The following is a 22,429-nucleotide window of genomic DNA, read 5'->3' on the forward strand; positions in this document are numbered from 1 at the left end:
TTTTGTGGTTTGTGAAAAGTGTAAACTCCATTATGTCATATGAGAATTTGAGAGGTAAACTCTGTGAAACGTTTGGATTTAAATTGAACAATCGTGGAGAAATGCTTGACAGAAAGAAGTGTTTTCGTGTTTAGCGATGCATGAAATATTGTTACTAAATATAGAGCAACACTTAATTTGGAGCATGTGAATGCACTCACATGTTTAAAATCATGGATGAAGCAGTATTAACTAGGAGAGTCTTCATACTTTTTGTTATTTATGTTCGTCTCAAAAATTCCCGGAGAAATTGACACAATAAATTATAAGCCTATAATAAATATATTAGTAAGTAATTAAAATAGTTGTTTTGTAATATAACGATACAATATATACAGATATACAACATTTAATACTTATTCTTATCACCGAACACAAGTTAAATTTAACAATAATTGTGTATTACAGTATATTAAAACATTTTTTCAACTCGATCAAAACTCAAATAGTTACTCAATAAAATATTTTGATTGATCAACAGCACTAGTTTTAATGGTTTTGAGTGGACACCCCAGTTTCTCGATTTTTATGTCCCTTATTTTAGCTTCAGAAATCAGGATTGAAGAAGGAAAAGAAAAAATAACAGAAAAATGAAATAAAAGTTTTTCACAATAAGATGTTAGAGTACCTTTCCTTGGACGGAAGTTCACTTTTACAACACTTTACCAATGACTCTACAGACTGCATGTCATTAATGGACTTATTACGTTGGATATTTTGAGAATAGTTGAGAGGAAATATACAGTGTTCAAGGAAATTGCCGACAAATAATTTAGGTTAAAAGCACCCTCTTTCAGGGAGGTTGTAAATACTCCCCCTCTCCCTTTTCCCGTACTAGTAGCAATTTAGATTCTTCTAAACTTGGAATCATTCGCTAAACTGTTTTTGCAGTGTGTGAACCTCGTAAGTGGTTAATGTGTTTGTTTATTCTGTTTGCGTGTGTTAATGTGGTTCTAATATGTCTCCAATTAAAGGTTCCAAAAGTGTACTCTTTGCACAGTGGATTAAAGGAAATAATTTTATTAGATCAAATGGGGATGTCATATTCTGCGATCATTGCAGAAGAGGTAAGCACTGCTATTCTGTTTCCGAATAGTTTCTTCTTTAAAATAATTAATTAAATTACGATGTCTGTTTTTAAATCATATCTAGGTAACTGTAAGGTCTACAATTTCAGATGAAATGTACTAAAAAATTTCAAGTCGACCAGTATGTCGCACCTGCTTCACATATTGCAAGAACACAAAAACATATTGACTGACAAGCGCAGGAACCTCACAGAAATCAATTTAGAAATGTTGCAAAAAAAAGTTTAGTGAAATAAGAAATTTAGAACAAAAATGAAACTGCTTATTTCAATGTATTTTTCGCTTGATCATGTAAATGTTATGTTTTATTTAACGACGCTCGCAAATGCAGAGGTTATATCAGCGTCGCTGGATGTGCCGGAATTTTATCCCGCAGGAGTTCTTTTGCATGCCAGTAAATCTACTGACATGAGCCTGTCGCATTTAAGCACACTTAAATGCCATCGACCTGGCCCGGGATCGAACCCGCAACCTTGGGCATAGAAGGCCAGCGCTATAGCAACTCGCCAACCAGGTCGACTTGATCATGCATGTTTCATAGTTTGATAGTGCATGAATGCATGCATATTTTGGGATTTTATAGTGCATGAAATTCTTGTCTCTACATATAACATACAATAATGCTTATTCTACAAATAAAATTATTTGAAGGCCTTATTAAAAGGATCTATATTAATTACTTCTAAGAGACTGACATGAACTTAGTTACTTAGGAATAAGAGCATAAGTGTTGTGTATAAATTTCACAAATATGTATTTGCACTATCTACCATTCTGAAATTACGGTAAAAAAAGACATAAATGAATTAATTTTACTAAATTAATGTAAGAGGGTATTTTAGGCTTAAGAAGCAATTTGGTTCCCAATAACTTAGTCTACAGGTGACTAAAATATAGAATTCTTCTGAAACACGTTGTCGCTTATGGCTGTGAAAGCTGGGCTCTAACAAAGATAAACTCAAGATATTTGAAAGAAAAATATTAAGGAGAATTTTTGGTTCAATATTTGTAAATGTTAACTGACGAAATAGATGCAATGACCAATTACATAAGGCTTATTATGGTGGCAATGATATAACTAGAGTAATTTAAAACATCAAGAAAAATCCTGGTTGAAATAAGTCAGTGCTTGGTCCGAGGTTTTCCTCAACCATTTGAAGCAGAATTGCTGGGCAACATTAGGCATTGGACCTCAGACTCATTTCGTCTTCATTAGCCTCAATTCATGTGATGAAAGAGTAATGGAATGGAGAAAAATTCTCTCCGGCGCCAGGATTTGAACCCAGGTTTTCAGCTCTATGTGCAGATGCTTTATCCACTAAGCCACACCGGATACCCACCCCGGCATTGGACAGAATCGTCTCAGTTTTAAGTTCCAACTCTTGGATTCCCTCTAGTGGCCACCCTCTACACTACGTCATAGATGTCTATGAACATAGGACTGAAGTCCACACATGTGCAGAGGTGCACTCGTTATGAGTGACTAGTTGGCCGGGATCCGAACGGAATAAGCGCCGTCTTAAATCATATATATTATTTTAATGTACCGAAGTACATATGATATTTCCATGCAGATATTCTGCATCATCATATGATGAAAGAGTAATGGAATGGAGAAAAATTCTCTCCGGCGCCGGGATTTGAACATGTTGATGCTTTGTCCACTAAGCCACACTGGATGCCCGGTGTGGCTTAGTGGATAAAGCATCAGCACATAGAGCTGAAAACCTGGTTCAAATCCTGGTGCTGGAGAGAATGTTTCTCCGTTCCATTAATCTTTCATCGTATGATGATACAGAATATCTGCATGGAAATATCATATGTACTTCGGTACATTAAAATAATATATAACTCAAGTCATGTATTATCTTAATAGCTTCAGGTCGAAGAAATGGTGGCGGACGTGATTGCGGGATTCACCTACAGGTGTTGTCTGTCTGGGGGAGCGGCACAAATCCCAGGAAGCAGTAGGTGCTTCTAGAGTGGACAACAGCAGGCTAGGAAGTGTAGCTCCATCAGATAGATGGTGTTTTGATGAGTCGCAGAGTCTGTGGTGCCACGATCTTTGGGTCAAAGGTTGCAAGCAAGTGAATTGCTAACAGATGCCATTGAACTGACAAGGCAGTGTATTAACAGGGAGACAGAGGGGCATTTTTACATGTGCACAGACTTGGTCAGAACAGAATGCCATAGCCGAATCGATAAGATGGCGTGAAGCAGTGAATCATGTGTTTGAAGAGGGTCCAAAGGACCCAATACAAGGAGGTTGCACAATATGCCTAAGGCTGGGAAAGGGGTGGGGAAGGGGGAAGCCCCGCACCACAGTATCATAATCTAAATCAGTAGTTAAACTATTTCATCACACAGAACCCTACAGAAGGTACAAAACCTACTGCAGAACTTTTAAATGTTTGTCACATCCCCTTTCCTTCTACAAGTACATTAAAACGTTTTTAGCTTCAACTAAGTTCTTTATATGTTTTTTGTATGGGCTATTCCATATGAAATCGATCAGTAAAAAATCTCGCATTTTTTTATACTCTAATTTTTTCCCTACTTATACAAGGTGCTGAGGGGAGTGCATTTTCAAAAATATACTATCGAAAGTCAAATGGTTTACGTATTATTGAGCGACAAATTTAGCGTATTTTATAAAAACAAGCCTCTTTCAGTGCTCAGAACTCTGGAACCATTTACTGCAGAACATTGAATGAGAGCTCATTTTGAAGCTGACATTTGGTAGGTTATATTAAGAAGTAATCCTTATTTTTATTGTATACAGAGAGACAGATAATCTGATTTTACTTGCTTTTAGGCTTTTTGGCCATTTGTAAAAATGTAAAAAAATATTGAGGAAAAAACCTTGCATTATTAAGAGGGATTCAGCATTGTTTGCTTAGTGGCTCGGCAATAAGTTTCGAGGGTATTAAATAAATTACTTCCACACGCCTAGACTTGAAAGGTGCAGTACCGCATGCACTGGCCGAGAACTGAAGATAAGCGAGCATTGGGCGTCATTTTACTCCTGTCTTTATGAAAACTTGTGATAAAGCTAGCCCAGCAATGACTGCTAGACGACACATCACGTGTTTGTCTCCTGGCCTTGCTTGTCTCGACTACCTCCCATCTCACAGTCAGCTGGTTAGTTCACGTGCGTACTATTTATTTTCTTTATTTGATATTTTCAATACTTTATCAACGTACCACCAGTAAAAAATATGTTTATTTGTACTTTCAATGCGGAATCTATATATTTTAAAAATATTTTTTCGTGGCCAAAGGTGTCTTAATGAAGAAAAATCTAAATTTCTCCATTTCCATAAAAAGTAAGAAAAACTGTTTACATGTCAATATAAACTTTAACTTCTCAGCATCAAAATAAACCATGATTTTGATCATTGGGTGAAAGGGTTTTGGAGCCACAACAGTTTAAAGTTGCTAATTTTATGAAAGTACGATCAATTTAAATATTAATTTAAACACTATTAAGTTCTGATACCTCAAACTTTGCACAAAGCATTATATCACAGTTGTCTACGGACAGAAAAAGTTTCATTGTATTTAAAAATTGCAAGGTCAATTTTCTCTATATTTCGGTCGATTTGAGATGGAATAGCCTGTATATACTTTGAGAGTAAGTTTATGCTATAAATTAAGAATAAAACAAAAGTTATTTATTTATTGCATATTTAGTACATGTAATATACTTATTTCAAAATGTACTCTATGTTATCCGGTTTTAATCCACAATTTTTTTATTTTAATTCTGAAATAATGATACATGTTTTTAAATTCAAAATTATAAATAAAAAATACAGAAGCACACACTAGAAATATTTTAAAGTTTGCTATTCAAAATATCGCTTTTAAAGTTCAATATTTTAAAAAGGTTGTTAATGAGATGGATGTGCATCTTCTAAACATGAGTTTTTCGAAGTCAGGTGTGATGTTGGATAGCTGAATCCACATGTCTGCTTCAGGATTGAGTCTATTCCTTTGCTTGGTCTTAGTGAGATTGTATTTTGAGAATGCTATGGGAAATTAATTTTTTCCTTTGTATACATATTGCTCATAATCCAATATGATATGACAGTGCGACCCAACAAACACAGGAACTTTTACAGTTTTTTCACTGAAATATTATGAAGCAGTCTGGATTTAGCTCCATCCGATTTTCGTTTGAATCAACAAAAAAACATCTTAGAGGAAGACAATTTCTGGATGATGTTACTGTACAAGATACTGTCCAAGATTTGTTGGAACATCAATGGCCAGATTTCTAAGAGAGGCAATTGTCAAAGCTTGTGCCACAATGGGAAAAGTGTACAAATCGTCTAGAAGACTATGTAGAAAAGTAGTAAGTAACCAGTCTGAAGTTCAACCTTGTATATGTAATTTGTACGGAAGTTATACATAAAACCCTTAGCAAAACAGGAATCTTAATGATCAACCTGGGTAATAAGTAATAACCATTATGATTAAGACGTTTGTTGTAGCACAGTACAAATTTTTTAATGCCTTCATCAACGAAACTTAATGCCAATGAGGATAGCTAATCTTCCACCACTGCTTTCAGGTCCTTGTTTACGAAATACTATGATCTTATTGTAGAATAAGGTTACCAGATTTTTTCCACAATTTCCAGAGACATATTAACATTTAAAAAAATACTTGTAACATTTCTCTTAGATTGTCGTTCATTTATATTACTTTTACACAATTTAAAGAATTAAACTACTGGTTCTCATTCTATTTACAGACTAAACCACTGTTCGCCCCCCTCCCCCCACCTCCAAAAAACGTTAACTTTTTAAGCAGGTCTTCTCTAGATCCCAATTTTTTCAGAAAATTCCTAACAGGTCATGTTGAAGTTGGTCAAGACAGTAAAGAGTAGCATTTTCTCTATTCCACTTTGCCATTTTCTCCAAAGTCCCATATTTCTTCAAGCAAGAAATTTCATCAAACAAATTAGTTTCATTCAGATCAAGTCCATCTGCATTTGAAGAAAAATAATGGACTGTCTTTTCAAATTTTCCTCTTTATAGAGGAGATCTCAGCAATATAAGTACATTTCATTAATATCTTATTTTGTGAATAACACAGGCACTGGAATATTCAACAGCATTTTCATAAAATTCATGAGACACACTGACAATTCTGTTATGAAATAAGAGCCACTTCTAAAGATGCCCAAAAGTTGCTTAATTGTTGGTGGAATAAATTTATTTTCTTTCCTCGGTTCAGTTCTTTTTTTAACTTCGATAACAATGGAAGATTCAACTGCAGTTATGTTCTACCTTCAGCTTTGATTGTGGCATCATGATAAAGTAGCAACGTTGCATTAGCAAAATTTATCACAACACTATGCAAGGATCATTTAACCATATTAATAATTAACAATGAAAATCTGGGGATATCTGGAAAAAAAACTATTAAATCTGGGGACATTCTGGTGACGAATTTTGTCTGGGGATAAAAAGCAAATTTCGGGGACATCTGGTAACCTTATTATAGAATCCAAGAAATCAACTGCAACACAGATCTTCTACCATAAAAAATAGTGGCCATAAATAAGACTGTTAGGTTGCAAATGACTATTAGACTTTCTGGCTTGAGGAAACACTTGTGTATCCATTGAACTGATTGTTGCTTAACTTCAACATTAGTGTATAATATCCATGTCTCATGACCAGTGACTGCAGCTCGGAAATTAGTCTCCCCGTCACAGTGCTGAAACTATATGGTGACTTTTACGAATGTCCACCAATGTCTTTGGTAATCATCTTGCAAAGATTTTATGGTATTGTGAGCAGTCTGTGATAGTATCATACATGAAATTTGTGAAAAATGTGTCAATTGCGAAATTATGTCGTGAATTTCAGGTTCACATGTTTCACAAGCAGGGCCAGATTTACCACTTTGCCGCTCCTAGGCTAAACATGGTCTGTCTTGCCTATCCTGCTTTTAAAAAGGAAAAATTAAATGTTTTCTCCCAACTTCAAGCATCACAGCCCATGCTGGCCTATTAAGGCATAAAGAATTAAATTTAAATAGGGCCTGAAGAGTGTAGCAAAATGGTAGGGCATGAATAACATAAATTAAATTGGTAACATACCTTGTTTCTTAGGAGAAGAAATCCCTCCTTGCTATCAATCAGATCACCAAAGTCTATTTTTTGTACCGCCCGTCCTTCAATGTTGAGGAGCGCCGAAAGGAACTGCAGCACATGAACCGAAAAGATAAAGAGAATGTGCAGTGCATGGAACGTAGTCAGTTTGGGGGCGAAGTTGTTTTATTCTTGCCTAAACTCGCGAGTATGTTTCAGACATGTTTCAAGCACTGTCATAAGATTGGTCTCTACAGTTTGAAATATCTATGTCATATTCCTTCAAAACATTTAATATTGCATTTGCAGTATTTTCTGATTTATGTCAATTAATGTTCCATTAATATTCATATACAGTGAAATCTCTATATCAGATGGACCAAGAAAGAAATATTGTTATAAAGAAGTGTACTGTTATATTGAAGGTTTATTTCTTTTTCAGAAGATTCGTTCTTAATCACTCCTATAATGAAAATATAGTAATTGTTCAAGTACTGATATGTTTAATCAATTCTGAATGAACAGATTTATAAACAAATGTAAAATATGTAGGCCTACAACCTGAAATTAATAGTACCGTATATGTAATTCAAACTACAGTGTAGTATCGAAGCCTTCAACAAACTTTTAGCCTTAGCTTAGATAACTACCGTACATTTAAAAAATATCTGCATTTGTCCCTTGAAGGAATATTTTTAATTAAATAAATATTAGGCCTACCTATTAATGAAGATCACTTTGTTATTTTATATGCAATATTATTTGCATCACAAAACTATCATTGTAATCTAGAATTTCCTTCACAAACACAATTCACTTAGCACTTTTTGAAGAAATCAGAAATAATTAGTTGTTTTACTTGTTTTCGTATGTTCAGAGAAATACATAAGGACCTTATAGCTTCGAGGGTTACTAAATGTTCTCCTGAAACTGATGGTACAGTTGAAAGAAAATTCTGGAGTGCTTCACATGAGGCAATGGCTTTTGCCGCAGTTAGAGATGGACAATGAATGGATTGCTGCTCTTCTTCTTTCTCACCCTCGTTCTCTTCCTCATCCAGTATATTTTTCTCTGTCAATTCGGGAAAACCCAGAACCTCATCATCAATTGAAAGATATTCCTCAGTTAGTGGCACATCTTTACCAAGTCATTCACCATAGACAGAGAGAGCTGTTGACAGAGTTGCAATGTCTATGTCACATTCAGAGTCATTGGGAACGATGACATCATCTTCGGGTGCAATCCTGCTTTCTTCCAACAATTCTGTATGGCTTCTGCTTTCACACACTGCCAACTAAGAGTGATCATCTCGCAGGGTTGTTTGAGGATTCATCAATTTCCTCTCCAGATTGTCGATTCTCCTCTCCACTAGACTAGCCCTTTAGTACCCCTTCAGGTACTTTATTACGCCCATGTACAATGGCTGCAGGATGAAGGTGCAGTTCGAAATAAAAAAGAACATTTCCACATTTTTCAGAAGTGACGGTTGTTTGTGCGCTGCACAGTTATCCACTAGGAGAGCGATTTTCCTCCTCTTCTTTTTCATGTCACTGTCGAGTTTCAAAAGCCATTCAGAGAAAATGGTTCCCGTTACCCACGCCTTATTTGCATGAAGTTGACTGGTAAACTTTTCATGTTTTTAAAACAACTGGGTTTTTGGCTTTTCTCAACAACCAATGGCTAGAGTTTGTCTATTCTTGCCAGATTTGTGTAAAGCAGGACAGTCACACCAGTGGCGGCTCCTGCATATTTTTTAAGAGGAGGAAAGGAGTTAACAGCGCAAAATGACACATTCTTGAAAGAAAATGCTACAAATTAGCCTACACGTAAGACCAGATAGTGTTAGGGTTGGCCTTATCTTTTGTATAGCAATAATCTGTTCTTGTAAACTGAGTTTCCTAAATTGTCCAAAATATGTTTTCACTTCCATTCATTGTTGGATAATTGCACAAATTAACAATTACAAGGAAATTCACAACCTCGCAGCATTTTTCGCGCACACTACAGCATCACAAGTGATGGAAGAGACTAGCTACTAACACATAACCAGAACCGTTTTACGGAAGTGGGAATGAGAAATATTCTGTTAGGAAAGCAAGAACACTGCACCCACTCACGTGGTCTGTGTTGCGGCATGTACATTTTACAAGTTCAGTATTACATGCTTTTGAAGAATGTCAATTCTTGTAAAGTCATACTACCATTATTGTTCAAAGCTGCAGGTGACCGGTTAATTTTTTATGTTCAAAATAATGTAGTTTGGAGTTCTTTCAATTTCAAATATATTTGTACAAAACTGACAACTTGGCTGTTGTTCTGTCTAGTAGACAATGAATGGAAGTGAATTTCAGGGGCCAAAAAGATCTGCGATACTAACATAGAACTATTTCCTCTTTGTTTTATATAAATCTAACTTCAACTTTCAGATATCCTCGAAAGTTTCAAACCATGAATAGTAGCTTATATAAAGTGCAATGAATAATATATTTTCTTTTATAATTAAAAAAAATATATATATGATGTCTTTCATAGCTTTGCGTCAAAACTGTTTTTATTGTGTCTCCTCCTAGATGTGTTATAGTCTGGTTGAATGCAGCATCGTTAGATGGAAGCTTGCTGCACGACAAGTCTGTTTCTATATTTCCCACGGTAATGCGCTGATTCAGAGGAGGATCTCCTCCCTCTCCATTAATTTACGTGCTTTAAAACTCTGCTTCTGTCTCTCGCCGCTAGTGCGCTGTTGTCTATGTGTGTTAACTGCAGTAAAGGAAGAAAGGATTGACTTTCCTCCACACAAACAATCTCGCATCTTTCTCACAGTTTTCTAGCACAACATGAGTGCGCGTCGTTTAAAACTCGATCAACCGAGGTTTTCTTATAGCTGTGAATTTAAAAATTATCGAATCTTCCTTGAATATCAAGGCATATATTTCATTTGGTATTTACTTTCAAAAGAAGAAAAATGTGACGTTCCTCCCTTCCCTCCCCCGAGGAACCGCCACTGAGTCACACGTTGTTTGGATTTCTTGCCACTGCTGCATTTCTCTCCTTTAACTGACAAGGTTTTCTCCAGCAGTAGCTGATAAAACATGCCAATCTCATTGGAGTTATGTCGTTTAGGACATAATTTTCCAATATCGTTTTCTTCTCATTTATCCTCCAAAGATTTGCAACATGTACTGGTGCATATTTCTCTTCTCTCTACACTAATTTGAAAGTTATACTGTGCACACTACTAACCAACCACTGCTAGCTTTTAAATCTCCTATGCCAGGTATACCAACAATCTTCTTCACTTGATTGCAAATTAGTGGACCATCTTTTGTTGAAAACACTTAAATGTTGCTGAATCAACATCGCTGAATGTTGCACTTTTTAGTTACTTTCTTGATGGATCAACTCAGTTTAAATTTAATTTTTCCTCTATATCTTTCCTTCTATTTAGAAAAGTCACTATAATTTACAGAGAAAATCAATATTTTTTTTTTTGTCATCTCTGTTCGCTTCATGCCACTGTCAGTATCGAGAATTAAATTGAGTTTCTGTTAAAGGCTAATTTGCTTCTGTGAAGTTGAAGCCATACTTGAAGCGAGTGGAATGATAAGCCTACACTTCGGAAAAAATTGTCAGTAACACAAGCGACGATGAAAATAAACTGTGATTTCGTTTAACACTGTCAACATTGTACGTCAAGACTTTTGAAAAGATAGAAAAATGCGAACAGCGGTTCACACCACTTTCACACGTAACAAACCAACCCTGCATTGAGTACTAAAGCCAGGCTCAGTCAGTTTATTGCTGGGTGTACAAGGACAGCTTCACAAAGATTTAGCAGTGGTGCGAGGGTAGCATTTAGAGTACTGAAGGACAAGACAGTCATCTTCATTCCTTATCTGAAATGTTTTCTAAACTTAAAGTGGAATTTGTTACGATTTTCAATTTAGGTTCTAAATGTTAATACAGAACATTTTTTCTTGTTATATTGAGAGATAACACATGTGGGGACTCTAAGATGACATCATAATACAGAGATTTATCAACAGTAATCTCACTAGAGGTTTTGATTTATCTAGAGAAAATCAAAACTCGAGTGGGATTTAATTGACTATTATACGATTAGAAGAAAGTATATAAAGATTAGAAGTAACAAAGTACTCCAATACAATAAAATATTAATTGGCTTACGAAAATACAACTGTGTTCAAATGTATTATTGTACCATCTCAACATTACGCTAGATTGCAGTAGTGTTTTATGATTATGTTTTCTTGTTATCAGTTGTGCCAACTATGAAATCTTCATTGAACTCTGTGGACAGTTACTAGTCAAGAAGGCTTTGTTGATTCACTTTCATTTTTATTAAAACATTTGCATTCCACTTCAATCATCCGGATCCCAGTAACCAACGTCACTTGACAGATGATTTTCAACAAATCTTAGTATTAAACAATCTCTGAAATGTAATTATCCATAATATCATATAGCAGAAGCTAAAACAAACATAACCTAACTAATATAAACACGTGTAAGAAAAGCTTTAATTAGGGATGATGAAATAAACAAGAAACGTTTTAATTAACGATGATGAAATAAAAAATAAACATGAATAATTTTAAAAGAAACAATTACTGAAAGTACAATTTTCAAATTTGAATGTTTTAGTGTTGGTGGTTCAGTTGAGGTTATATTGGACATGTGCGTAAAAGAAGTGAACTCGATGTACATGGTGTATCCCTCAACTTATTCAGGATTTCCGAATGGTGCTTTTCATATATGACCAGTGATCTTTATTAATTCTTGTTTTTAAATGCCAATGCGAGTCATATTTGAAAGTGATGTGCATCAACTGGAGTGGTTTGTAATTTTCTGTTTTTTGACGTCCAGACCAGTGCAGTTTGAAATGTTGGCAAACAAAGAAACAAATGCTAGGATAGTGATAAAAATAAACAAATGCTAGGGACGCGATAAAATTAAACAAATGCTAGGGACGCGATAAAATTGTGCGATAAGCAGCCATGATTGGTTGAAAGACATCCTTTCATACCGTTTTATTGGTCAAAAGTAGTGTGACGTAGTAAAAGTGTAATAGTCATTATAAAGATATTGTTAAATGGAAGGATATTTTACATTACATTAATGGGATTATCATTATATTGACTATAGTAATATGGAGATTTCACTGTAATGTATTATAGTTGTAACCTAGTCTAAATAAGATATACAGCATTAATTGTAGAGTGGAGCCTAATGCTGGAATACTTAGCCTGTATGATCTCTTTCTCAATTTCTTAAAGGATATATTCACTTACTGAAGTAATTATTTATTCATATGTGGTTTTAGGCAGTTATTAAATACTTCCAGAATCCACGTTAGTGGGTGTTTGCAGGTGTTGTCATAATCAGAACAAATTCAATAAAGGATTCAAGGGATCAACAAAATTTTCATTTTTACGACTGTCTATGTGCTTGTCTCTTAGGAAGATAATCCTTATTGCTAAAAACTGAGTGTTACAAGAATTAATTTCAAAATATTCAACCAACAGATGTATTAACTGCACCACCAGGTGAGAGTTTGCCTGTGCTTTTGAACCAACTTTCAAATCACGTTTGCCACTTTTGTCGTGTGGTGAGGTAAATTTTCGTGTTCCTACACTCTTCCTGAGGTACGTTTGCAATCGTTAAACCCAGAAGTAGAGATTATCTCAGTCTCTGATATATGGAATGTAGGAAACATAGTCCTTGAATTCTAATATACCAACCAATGTCTCGTTTTTTTCCCCTCCATTTGTCAAAACACGTACAAAGAGTCGTTTGGAAAGGTACAGTAAAACCCTGATAAGACGCTGTTCAAGGGACTGGGTGTAAACCGCATGTTAACTGGGACCGCGTATTAGGCGGGTATACTAATTTTGACTTATATACAGTATCTATTAGCATATTTCTTTGTTGAAATACATGATTCATGAAAGGTAATACAGTATTACTCCATTATGTAATTACTGTACTGTACGTCAAAAACATTTACAATATGTACTGTACTTAATTCTTTCGGAAAAAAGTCATTTATAGTTGTTTGCCATGTGCGTGTTCTCCAAGTCCTCATGTTTACCACACTTCAGTTTCCTGTGATTATATCCTCCCAACGACGTCGCAACTGTAGTGATTGAGTCGCGATTTTTTATTATCATTCTTAATGTCGATGATGGGATTCCTAATGAATCAGAGAGTTATTTCTGAGTAAGAGTACTGTTTTCTTCGTACTTTCGTAAGATTTCCAATTTTTCCTAACAGAAAGCACTTTTCGTTTAACACTCATTGTAATCACATTCACAGACACTTCAATACACTAAAGGACAACAAACTGCCCAGCAAAAATTTCCAGAATTTTATTACGGCCGAGTGAGGAATGCTGTTTGAGAGAGAGGGTTAGCAAGAGGGTGAGGTATTGTAACTGTATGTAGGCTTTAAGCGCGCAGGTAAAGAGTCGAATAAGAGAGCATAACAAGAGGGTGGGGTATACTAAGGTATGAAGTATGAAGGTTTAAATGCGCAGGTAAAGGGTAGAATACTTTTCATACTTTTCAGGTTAATGGCACCAGTGAGTTCAATGACCATGATATTTCATTGCTGTTACAGTACATTGCTGAAAATTACATCGAAAATATTCCACAATATCAGCATATTATGCGGGACTTGAGTGCAACAAACGGGGTATTTTATAAAGGTGTTATATATGAAATATGCAGGGACTGGACAAAAAAAAGCATATTACACGGAATAGCGTAATAAGCGGGAGCGTCTTATCGAGGTTTAACTGTATTTATCTTTATCAGAATATTTCGTCTTGGAATTACTAAAATCCATGTCCAAGTTCTATTCAATGCTACATAGTATGTGTTCAACAGTTTCCAATTTCAAGTTCACCAAAGATCGCCATTACTGCTGAAAATGTATTAGGTGAGCCACCACTATTATTGTGAGACTTCACATTCACTGAATCCATTATTAATAGCCATACAACACTCACAGAAACACACTGAGTTCAACAGTATTTTCTACATTTTAAAAACATTTCTGTCCCTCCCAAAAAAAGCCTCTTATTTTCCCTTCTATCCTCCCTTCTCTGCCTTATTCTTTGTTCACTCATAACGAGCAAGACAAGAATAATAATGTAACTACTCAAACAGTAGTACTACTACATTATACGAATTAACAGCAAACATCAGCAGTTAGTGTTCTAGAACGCAGATATATAAAGTGAATGGAATGTTTGTTGAGTGACACATGACAGTTAATTTTAATTACAATCAATGCCGCTCGTAGTTAAAACAATTGTTTATTATTGGTGCCGGCTAATTCAAGTGTTAAAATACAAGGTACGGCATTTAACATTCCAATTTTCATTTGGTGACACTGTGAGCATAGATGGCAGTGGCGTAGTGTCAATTGAAGCTAAAAAGCTCAGCTTCCCCAATTAATAATGTCATAATAAACGTGAAGTTTATAAACAAAATTATTTATTGATTTTAATACAAGTGGCAGTTACGGATGATTCATGATGCAGCAGTAAACACACTATAGTTTCTAATCCCTTCCCCTGCACTAGACTGGTTTCTTTTGTGTAACTCATTCCATGCTCGCCCCACTGATTTTCCAACGCTTTCTAACTACTGTATCCTGATGCAAGACAGACGAGAAGCTAGTTTTAAAATTGAAAATAATTTAGTTTGCGAGTTCTCTCTTTGGTGAGTTCTGTTTAGTATGGACTGTAGCTGACAATAACTGAGTGAAAAAACAGTTCCTGACGTTAATTTACTTGAATTTTTGACAATTCAATTATGAAGACTTTTATGAACAAAAATATAATCACAGGCAGAGATCCATTGCTCAAAGTGACATAGGCTACTATTTCTCTTTAAATTAGGCCTAGATATGAAGAATGGTTCTTTCAGATGGGCAGACATTATTGCTATTAACAGACACTTAAAACGGGCTCTTGTTCTTGACCCTACTATCCGTTTCGAAAGAAACCTAAATCAGGCCACCGAAGTTGATATTGAGAAGAAGTCCATATATGAACCTTGTCTGCCTTATCTCTCTCAAAAGTACAACGTCCCTCTTAAACGATGGTCTGTCATTGGTTTGCTGTTTGGCAGTAGAGGTTCTATTTCCAAATTCACATGGAATTATCTTAAGAAATTTCACATTCCTTTTGATTATGTAATGTCTCCTTATAAATATTATCAAGGATTCTCTTCAAATATTACATCATCATCTGTATTTCAATTAATCCACTTATATTTGCCTTAAACAATTAACTTTCTTTTTTCTTTAATGTATCACATCACATTATATTGTACATGTTTATTGTATTCAAGACCCTTGTGGCCACTCAAATTCTTTGAGCTGATGTCTATAATTTAGAATTTATATATATATATATAAATATATATATCTGAGGATTTATAATATGTTTATTTTACAAATCAACATTTAAGAAACATTATGGGCCGTATTCATAGACATTTTTTAGCACGGGCTTTCGGTGAATGATCAGCATTTTTCGTATTCATAAACCAGTGTTAGCGATAGGATATGATATGAATTCTGTACAAGTAACCAGTGGATAGCCGGGGCTAGCTTAGTACGCTCGTAGCGCGTGCTGCAAAATGTCTATGAATAGCACAGAAAGTTTCTAAATACAAGTAGCTTATCTTTTTATAGTACATGTAAGAAAGAAATGGGACAAGTCTGGAAGATTTTCTAGAGAGAGTTCATTCAGTTCACTTCACATGACGAGTTCACGAGATATCTACTCTTTTTTTAGACGTATAGAACAAAGTGGATTGCAATTGCTCTAAACATGACTGGGAGTGATCTAATGTTAAATTATACATAGCAGTCTGTTTGTTAGAGATAAGTGTAAACCATGAAATTACAGTAAAAGCCCGATATAGCGCAGTTGTTGGGGGGGACATACTTAACGTCTGCATTACAGCTGAACAGCGACATATCGGAAATGATTACAGTCCATGTGTTAAGGAAATAACGAGTCACATGGAGATGGGTAAAACAGGTAATTTATTGCACTAGGTAAGGTAAGGTAATAACTGCCTCCCATTGGAGGTAGCCCAGAAGGACTCGGTATACTCTCCTAGATGAATTTTGCAATATTAAATGTTTACATAAATTTTGTAGAAAGAAAATTAAAATAAACATATATGAATAGAAAGTGGATAAAAAAATGAATTTGAATAAAGTAATACGTACTGTAATATAAACTAAACACTCACCAGTTATGCAAATAGTGAACAAATTAATATTCCATACTGTAGATTACATAAAACTAGTACAAATTTTTCTGTGACAGGGATGAAATTATATAATAAGCTTCCCAGTCAATATTATAAGTTACCAACCAATAGTTTCAAAGCTAGATTTTATAATTGGCTTTTAATTAATCCTTTCTACTCTGTAGATGAGTTTCTTAACATAAATACATACGAAATTGCTTTTTAATAAATAAAGTTATTTACATTTAGTTACAATTATTACATTAAGAGTAAAGTGTTTTAATTAATTTTAGAGTGTCAAAATGTTTTGTGTTTTCATTCTAATTAAACTTCACTGTTTTCAATTATATGTGCATTTTCAAATGTATGTTGTGACGAAGCCTATCACTGTATGTTTAATGGCTTAATAAACTGAATTGAATTGAATACCATCCAGTTAAAAGTTAAGCATACCATTACAAGAACTGCTGAAATTTCTGTCATCTTATTCGATACATGATTTAAATTTCTTGAACAAATTCTGAGAAAAGTTAAGCAGCTCATCACATGTAATTATCTGATTGGATAGATTGTAGAATGTTTTCCAGATCCTACAGTATGTGAGTGTTAATTTAATACACCTTTTCTTTTAGATTTTCCCATAGGTAGATGTTGCATGACTTAATATGGGTAGATCTCTGAGGTCACAAATCATTATTTGATACCCAATCATCGAAAACTAATTCCAACACATGCATCAAATAATGGGCAGTGTGGCAGTTGCACTATTCTGGTGAAAAAAATTCACCGAAGTACAGTGAAACCCATTCAAATCAGAACCTGAATAATCCGGAATCCTGTCTATTTCAGAACAATTTATTGGTCCTGGCGAAATTTGTATTTATTATGTGTAATTTGTCCTGAATAAAACAGAAACTGCCCAATGCGGAAACAGAAACTATTTGATACTGTTCAAAATGGAAAAAAAAAAAAAAAAAAAAAAAATTTGGACACACTATTTTAATGTAAACTATATTTTGAAACAAAATAAACGTAAAGAAAACTAAAGAAATGAGATTAAATAGTAAAAAGACAGATAAAGTTATAATAAATAATAATAACATTGATACTGTTCAAGAATTTAAATATTTGGTAGTATAATTGACAAGGATGGTGGAGCCTTTGAGGATGTAAAGAACCGAATAAAAAAATGCAAATAGTGCATTTGTCCAGTTGTACCCAATATGGAGATCTTATATTATATCTAGATCTACAAAAATTAGAAATCAGTCTTATTATATCGCTGTGAGAATGGAAAACAAGTAAATTTATACAAAATAAACTGCAAACATTTGTTAATAGCTGTTTACGAAGAATTTTAAAAATTAGATGGCCAGATATAATCACAAACTCAGAACTATGGAAGATAACAAATCAGAAAGAAATCACAATAGAAATCAAAAGACGAAAGTGGAATTGGATAGGGCACACAATCAGGAAAGAAGATGGAGCAGTAGAAAGAATGGCTTTGGATTGGAACCCCCAGGGTAGTAGAACAAGAGGAAGGCCAAAAAATACATGGAAGAGAACAGTTTTGGAGGAAATTGCTAGGGAGGGGAAAACATGGCGCGAAGTGAAGTTGGCTACAAATAGGGTCCGATGGAGGCACTTTGTGACTGCCCTATGCTCTTCATGAGGAGATATAGGAGTTTGATTGATTTGATATTTTGAAACAGTGTTATTTCAAGAAATGTACGAAATATGTTGGTCACTAAGATAAATTCACAAGTTTTCTTTGCAAAATTTTAGAGGGTGCGAGGATGTGTTTGCCTGACAGTCATAAATTTCATTACCCTGTTGACTAGGCAAACGAGTCACTTCAAAGATGCTTCACACCGGTATATTGTCGTAGCTGGGCAGAATGCAAGTGTAGTGATTTCGTGGTAGAAAAGAAAGTTGCGTAAAAATGTGGCACTGTTAATAAGTGATGAAGTAAAAGTGTCGACTGAAAGGAAAATGAGAAACTAAATGTATGGAAAATAATGTTAAAGTTCAGTTGTGGAAAATTCAGGTGTAACACTTTGAAAAATAAAGACCATCTTATAAGTAAGTGAAAAATAAAGACCATTTCATGAGTGAGTGGTTTGCGGTCAATAATGGTGGCATAAAGAGGAAACAAAGCAGCTGGTTATGTGGAAATAAATGAACTGTTATGAGAGTGATTTTTCATGCCCTTTCAAAGATCATGCCAATTTCTGAACCTATTCTGCAAAACAATCCCTTGAACTACCGAAAAAAAAAATAGATAAGTCAGAATTCAAGGCATCTAATGGATGGCTCCTACTTACTTACTGGCCTGGCTTTTAAGGAATCTGGAGGTTCATTGCCGCCCTCACATAAGCCCGCCATTGGTTCCTATCCCAAGCAAGATTAATCCAGTCTCTACCATCATATTCCACCTCCCTCAAATCCATTTTAATATTATCTTCCTATCTACGTCTCGGCCTCCCTAAAGATCTTTTTCCCTACAGCCTCCCAACTAACACTCTATATGCATTTCTGGATTTGCCCATACATGCTACATGCCCTGCCCATCTCAAACAAATTTATGTATATCGTTAAGGGGGAACGTTGCACTTTTGACAATTAAATTTTTTGATGTGGCAAAGTTCACTAACCTAACTCCATTATCATTACTAGTTACGTGTAGGCTCTCTTTTCCAAAAGTTGGTTTAAAAATATCCTCCCGTCCTACTTTAGCATTGAAATCTCCCAATAAAATTTTCATGTGGTATCTAGGTAACTGATCAAAAGTGTGTTCTAATTCCTCATAGAAGCTATCCTTTATATGGTCGTCTTTCTCTTCTGTAGGGGCGTCAGCATTTATAACTATGATATCACACCATCTACCCTTAAGTACTAAATACAATAACCTATCACTGATAAATTCGACCATTTTTACTGCTGATTTTATTCTTTTATGAATAAAGAATCCTGTTCCTAATTGGTGATTATCGTTTTCTTACGCATAATACAACAAGTAATCTCCTATTTTGTGTTATACCGTTCCCATCTAATCTAACCTCCTGTACTCCCACAAAGTCTATTCTACCTCTAGCTGTTCTTTTGCTACTAATGTTACCCCTCCTGTTCTATAGAGACTTGTAACATTCCAAGTACCAAATCTCATAACCTTATTCCTTTGCTGTGGTCATGCCAGAGAATCAGTCCCATTCCGAGGCTTATTTTGAGGTTTTGTAACAAGCTATTTTTTATGGTGATGGGTTGTTAACCCTTCGCCCAACCCCCAAGCTGGAGGACCACCCCTCATCAGCTGTCCGCGACTGCTTATTCAATATAATTATTCACAGCTACCCTCCATATCTGGAGGCCATCTCCTCGATCTGTAACCTGAGGACGTGCCATGCCGTGGTGATAGGGACCCATAATACATGGAATGGATGGCTCCTAGACCAATTAAATAATGTGCAATGATATACAGTACACTATTACAGTATAGCGTTAGATATTAAATTTAGTGTGATTTAATAGCGTTTAATGAGTTACAATAATATTAAACAGAAAATGAGATTTTTCTTCAATATGATTCACCACTGGAATAAGCAACAGAAAGCTGATTTAATGTCAGTAGTGTCAAACAGAATGTTTTGTGCTTCTTGCAGTTTGCGGCATGCCATTTTGTTTTTCAGTTATACACATGATAAAATATTCCATTTTAACTTCACACCTGAATAATACGGAAACCTGTCCACAATGGAAAAAAAAATTGGGACCATGTCACTTCCGTCTTGAACAGGTTTTACTGTATTAGGTGAAGTTTATCTGTATTCCAGTACCTGTTATTCTCAGAGTTTACATAGCTGCTAAGGTAAACCCAGGTTTAATCTATGAAAAATATAACTTTAGAGTCAATAATACGATCATGAACAGATTGGATAAATTGATATGAAAAACTTGCTCTAGTTTTCATGTCTCAAAGTCTACATACAACAGCTGTCTTGCAGGACTTCAGGTAAAGAAGTTTCGTTGCTCTCCAAGCAGGTGTCTTCAAAACACGAGCTTAATGGGCTAATTGTGGTAAAGATTTATTAGGTGAATTTTCAAGCCGTGCTCACCTTACATTGTCTGGAGAATGCAGCGATAATATGCATAGACAAAACAAGCATTACCAAGTTTTAATGCAATAGTTTATAATCATAATAATTAGGCATAACTGTGTTACTGGGTCATTCCATGTTAAGCCAACCAACTTTTTTCTTAAATTTTTACTTTATATTTACTGATTTTGACATAATTTGGTGTGCTTACAAGATTACAAGAAACGAGTGTAATTAATTTCGCAGTTTTTTACTAAACCCATTTTGTATTTATAATGATTTTAAAAAAAGGTGTAATTTCAGTCAAAAGAATACACCAACCAAGCAAGTTGGCTCAGATGGTAGCGTATGAGACTCTTATTCAGGAGGTTTCAGAATCAAACCCCATGGCCAACCAATCTGACTGGGATTTCTCATGGTTTCCCTCAGTCACAAAGGCAGATGCCAGATTGATGATTCATCACCTCCTCAATCACCAATATCATAAACATTAATAAAAAATCTATAATCAGTCACATGAACATAAGCCATCTACAACATACCATAGAAACAGAAACTCAACAATAGTGGCCTACCGGCATAGCCACGGAGTCTAAACATGCGATATGACCACAGATGTTAAAGCGTGTATAAGTAAACTTAACAAAAGACATTTTCCAAAGGCACAATTTTGCTCAGATTTTTGAGCCGAGCTCGACATCTCAGCAGATCTACTTGCTTGTTACACCACCAACAGCATTCGCATTCCTGCCATACTACTGACAGCGCCATCTTTTCCTTTACTTTCTCTGACATAAATCCTTATTGGCCGGTTAGGGTTTAGTGTATCTGAGAGAGAGGGAAGGTGAGCTTTTGTGGTGACTATCAAAACACAGAACTCTCACTCGGGAACTCGTTGTTATGTGGAAAGGTTGAGTTAGGAACTCATTTTTATCTGGAAAGCTTCATTTACGAACTCATCTTGTAGAAAGTGCTTGACTTAGCTATTTTATCGTCATGTAGTGAGGTTGATCCAGGAATCTGATTGGTTTGTATCAGTATCATTCATATGTTTCATGTACGAATTTAGCTGCATAGAAGTAACGTTGTTTCGGAAAGATTATTAATCCAGCAAATTGCTAGCATACAGCAGGGATTGTTGTTTATTTACATAGGACGCCACTTTTATGACATCAAGAATGAGTTTGAATTGTCACATTAAAAAAAAAAAAAATCAAGAGAATGGGAACCACTAGAATTCTATCCGTTGTGCGAAAAGGGACCTAAATTCGTGAAAGAAAATTTTACAGGAGAAGAAAATAACGAATTTGCAGTGTAAAAACTGCATTTCTATGTTTTGACATCTAGCGCTACCTGTAGGCTTTTTTACATACTAAACTAGGACGTAGTTTTACACAGTACTTCTTAAATACCAAAATCTTTCTTATAGTTGCTAAGAAAACAAATGAAAACTCTAATTTACATTTTTCTCGAAAAGTGCATAATGTAATAGCAATATTCAATAAATGATATATTAAAAACTATAGCACCTAGAATCATGATTTTTTTTTTTTAATGTTCAGTATTACATCAGCTTCTTGTCTATGCGGATGACGTGAATATGTTAGGAGAAAATACACAAATGATTACGGAAAACACGGAAATTTTACTTGAAGCAAGTAGAGCGATCGGTTTGGAAGTAAATCCCGAAAAGACAAAGTATATGATTATGTCTCGTGACCAGAATATTGTACGAAATGGAAATATAAAAATTGGAGATTTATCCTTCGAAGAGGTGGAAAAATTCAAATATCTTGGAGCAACAGT

General features: G+C 35.0%; 1 protein-coding gene across 2 annotated transcripts in view; it reads right to left on the reverse strand.

The window, feature by feature from the left end:
* Nucleotides 1-22,429, reverse strand: part of LOC138715470 (engulfment and cell motility protein 1-like) — a 135,707-nt gene that overhangs the window by 76,407 nt on the left and 36,871 nt on the right. The window contains exon 2 of one of the 2 annotated variants that reach the window (XM_069848405.1): nt 7,243-7,344. The exons of the other annotated variant lie outside the window; for it this stretch is intronic. The gene's annotated coding sequence lies outside the window, so the exon portion shown is untranslated. The remainder of the gene's footprint in view (nt 1-7,242; nt 7,345-22,429) is intronic. 2 annotated transcript variants of the gene reach the window in all.

The sequence above is a fragment of the Periplaneta americana genome, chromosome 15 (assembly GCF_040183065.1).
Source record: "Periplaneta americana isolate PAMFEO1 chromosome 15, P.americana_PAMFEO1_priV1, whole genome shotgun sequence".
Classification (NCBI taxonomy): Eukaryota; Metazoa; Arthropoda; class Insecta; order Blattodea; family Blattidae; genus Periplaneta; species Periplaneta americana.